Below are 4,223 nucleotides of genomic sequence, written 5' to 3'. Positions count from 1 at the left end.
AGACATAATCGGCCAAATTCTAGGTACAGAGTCCATAGCTCCACCGACCATGGAAGACAATAGTGCAGCACGTAAACTATGTTACATATGCCCCAGCAGGCTTAAACGAAAGACTCCACATGTTTGTTTACATTGCGAGAAGCCAATGTGTATGGGCTGTAGTAAACGTGTATGTATAAACTGCGCAAATACAGAAATGGATGAGTAAAAAATACCCCCAAAAGACTGACCTGTGGATTCCAGAGTACAACTTTTTTTAAGATAATTTATTTCATACATTTATATACATACATTTGGCTGTAAAAAAATGCCTTTTAAGTTTAACACACTTTTTAATTTATAACTTTTTTTCTTAATTTACTATGTTGTATTTTTTATAAAATGAAAAATAAAGCCCTTGTGAAATAAAGCGGGTATTTTGTTTTTGAAAAATAAAAAAATGGTCTGTTGTATTTATTTTACTTGAAAAAAGATATAAGATGTTATTGTACAAAAAAAACTATGTAAAATCAAATATTTTTTAAAATATCTAAATAATTTTGCAAGGGGTCAAATTTACCACCACGTCACAGACTATGTCCCAAAAATTCACCTCCATAGTTAAAGGTTAATAATACATTCATGTTTTCCACAAAGGAACCAAAATCAAGTAAGTTTTAATGCGATATGGGAAAAGCCATTTTCTGGGAAATCTAACATCATTTTCCCATATCGCTACACATCCATTCATTCATTTTCATTACTGGTGCTACAAAATCTGAATCGTTCAATCTGTTATATTGTAGGATTTGCTTTAATATAATTTGAATTAATAAAAAAATATTATTTACAGGATATCGAAAATTTGTCCCCATTATCGTCAGAGGTAATTTCGTTTTAGGCAACAATCAATATTGGCAGGATTGGACACGGTAAGTCCACTGTTGTGAAAGGTATTTCCGGAGTTCAAACGAAAATCCATTTTTTATGCAATGCCACGACAGCAGCAGGAACAACCTATCTGCCAATGCCACAACAGTCGGGCTAAACACCACAACCTGCTCCACCTGGTTGCCCTCCACAACCTCAACATCCAGGCTATCCTCTACAACAACAAAGTGCACCAGGGGGTTACATGGGTCAAATGATGCCACCAACACAACCTGGGCAGGCGCCAATACCCAGTCAGCCTACCATGCCGGGTCAACCCCCAATACCCGGACGCCATGGTTATAATGTATGCTAATAAAACTAATATATTTCAAATATTACTGATGATTATTTTTGTATTATTTTCTTTAGCAACCACCTGCACCTGGTACTGGTATATATCAACAGCCGCAACAGTAGCCCAACGCCGTTTAGATCCCGATCAGATGCCTAATCCGATAAGCGTTATCGTTGAAAATGAAAATAGCGCTGGTGGTGCTTTTATTACTAATGAACAGGGTTTATTACCACCATTGGTGACCACAAAATATGTGGTACAAGATCAGGGTAACTCCTCGCCAAGTTACGTTAGGTATTGATATTCGAAATTAATTTTTTGTTTGGCAATTACATTGATCTTTCTCGTTTGCAGGCCTTTTTTATTGCATACCTGCAACAGCTGATTTATTAAAAACAACAGCTTTGTCCTTTACACTTACCATCTCACCAATGGCACGCACGGTTGAGGGTGAATATGAGCCACCCATTGTAAATTTTGGTGAAATGGGTCCAATTAGATGTAATCGTCGCAAGGCTAATATGCAATTTGTAGATGCTGGTCGTCGTTTCCAATGTCTAATGTGTAAAGTAACAACAGATGGTAAAAAAACTCTTTCACTTTTACTTGTGTTCATTGATCCATATTTTTTCTCAACAGTGCCAACTGAATATTTTGGGCCACACCGGGCAGCGTGTCGATAAATATGAACGTCCTGAACTTGTATTGGGTACATGAGTTTTTGTGTAAAAAATCTTTGGGTACCGATAGTTCTCAAGGTAGAACCTCAACTCATATCCAACATCAATGCCTGTTGTTGTTGTTGTTGTTGTTGTAGCGATTAGGTTACTCCCCGAAGGCTTTGGGGAGTGTTATCGATGTGATGGTCCTTTGTCGGATACAGATCCGATACGCTCCGGTAACACAGCACCATTAAGGTGCTGGCCCGACCATCTCGGGAACGATTTATATGGCCACATTGAACCTTCAGGCCATCCCTCCCTCCCCACCCCCAAATTCCATGAGGAGCTTGGGGTCGCCAGAGCCTCGTCTGTTAGTGAAACGGGATTCGCCGCTCGAAGGTGAGGTTGACAATTGGGTTGGAGAAGCTATATATTGCGCTACACAACTCCTTGAATCCCAACATCAATGCCTCGCATTCAATTGTGGACGCTGTACGCACTACATTGGGTTCACACAGTATGGTAAACCATATTGTTGATTTCAGTGGTAGGGCCACAATTTCAAATGATGGGGCAACCATTATGAAAATATTGGATATTGTGCATCCAGCCGTAAAACTCTAGTCGTCATCGCCAAATCTCAAAATGCTGAGGTAAGTTTTTTGTTATATTACAATGTGTAGAATAAAAATGTTTCTGTTATCAGGTCGGCGATGGCACCACTTCAGTAGTACTTTAAGCATGTGAAACCTTAAAACAAGTTAAGCCATATGTTGAGGAAGGCGTGCATGCACGTATCATCATTAAAGCTATATGCAAAGCATTACAATTATGCATAACCAAAATATGATATGGCTGAACATGTCGAAGCGCCAATCAAAGGAACAACAACGTGCTTTATTGGAAAAATGCGCTGCCACAGCAATGTCCACCAAACTTATTCATCAACAAAAATATTTCTTTTCAAAAATGGTTGTGGACGCCGTACTTTTCTTTGGTGGATCCATCGTCATACAAAAAATATAAAATCGTTATTTTAAATGTAGAATTGGAATTCAAGGCTGAGCGTGACAATGCTGAAGTACATACGTATTGATAATGTTCAAGAGTATCAGAATCAGTTGATGCTGAATGGCGTATTCTGTAAAATAAACTAGCCAAGTACGACGCCAATGTTGTGTTATCTAAACTACCAATTGGTGATGTTGGTACACAGTATTTTGCAGATCGTGAAATGTTCTGTTAGTGTACCAGAAGAAGATTTGAAACGTAAAATGAAAGCTTGTGGTGGTGCTGTTATGACTACAGCTAATGATATTAATTCAATTGTTTTGGGTCAATGTGATTACTTTGAAGAAGGTCAAGTTGGTGGTGAACATTTCTACATTTTTCAAGGTTTGATAGTGGATTTGACATTAATTTTATTTTTATAGTTTATAATTATTTAAAGGTTGCGTTAATGCTAGAACATGTACATTGATTTTACGTGGCAGTGCCGAACAATTTTTGGAAGAAACTGAGCTTCGTTACATGATGGTACAATGATTGTGCAGCGTACAATTAAACATGATTCTATTGTTGCTGGTAAGTCGAAATACAACTTGAATAAAATGTCTAATCTTAAATTGTTAAGTAATATTATGAAAAGATTGTGTCCAACTACGGAAGAAAAAACTATACAATTTGTGTCAGTGAAATTATAATTAGTGCTTTTGGTTGTTAGTTTTGAGGCATCGTCTTCGAGTGCCCCATCCAATAGGTCTGACCAATCACAAATTTTCATCAATGTCCTCCAACGGGAGTCCGAGGAAACTTGCTGTTTCAACAGGGGTGGACCATAAAGAGAGGGGTGTTAGAGGAGTTGGTTCCACATTACAATTGAAGAGATGGTTGTCGTCATGTGGGGACACATTGCAAGCAGGGAAATTTGTATGTCGGGGTTGATTCTGGATAGGTAAGAGTTTAACCTGTTACAGTATCCAGATCGAAGTTCGACTAGAGTGACTCGTGTTTCCCTAGGGAGCGTGCGTTCCTGTTCTGCAATTCTAGGGTGTTCATTGAGTACTGAATTCACCGGGCAATTCCTGACATAGAGGTCCGACGCCTGTTTATGGAGTTCACCAAGGACCTGCTTATGTTTTTTGGCTTCATACGGCTGTTTTCTCAGGTGCCGTATTTCCTCATAGTGCTTACGGGGGGGGGGACTCCTTAAGACCCTGGGCGGTGTTGGCTCATCAATCAGATGTCTGTTGGAATGCCCAAGCTCCAGAGTATTCAACAGAAACTGTTCGGTTAGCATTTCATTTCTTTCACTTATTGGGAGTATTCTCGCCTCATTATGTAGATGGTGTTCT

The 4,223-nt window shown here is 38.9% G+C and overlaps 1 long non-coding RNA gene and 1 pseudogene across 1 annotated transcript; both read left to right on the top strand.

Moving 5' to 3' along the window:
- Window positions 1-1,090: 1,090 nt before the first annotated feature.
- Window positions 1,091-1,880, top strand: LOC137250169 (uncharacterized). Its single transcript, XR_010952821.1, has 3 exons — window positions 1,091-1,216; window positions 1,282-1,501; window positions 1,562-1,880. It is a non-coding gene; the product is annotated as an uncharacterized lncRNA (long non-coding RNA).
- Window positions 1,881-1,993: 113 nt separating this feature from the next.
- Window positions 1,994-3,572, top strand: LOC137248652 (T-complex protein 1 subunit eta-like; annotated as a pseudogene).
- Window positions 3,573-4,223: the final 651 nt, after the last annotated feature.

Source organism: Eurosta solidaginis, chromosome 4 (assembly GCF_040869045.1).
Source record: "Eurosta solidaginis isolate ZX-2024a chromosome 4, ASM4086904v1, whole genome shotgun sequence".
In the NCBI taxonomy this organism is placed as follows: Eukaryota; Metazoa; Arthropoda; class Insecta; order Diptera; family Tephritidae; genus Eurosta; species Eurosta solidaginis.
The sequence above is the reverse complement of the archived record's forward strand: the minus strand, read 5'-3'. Positions and strand labels throughout refer to the sequence as shown.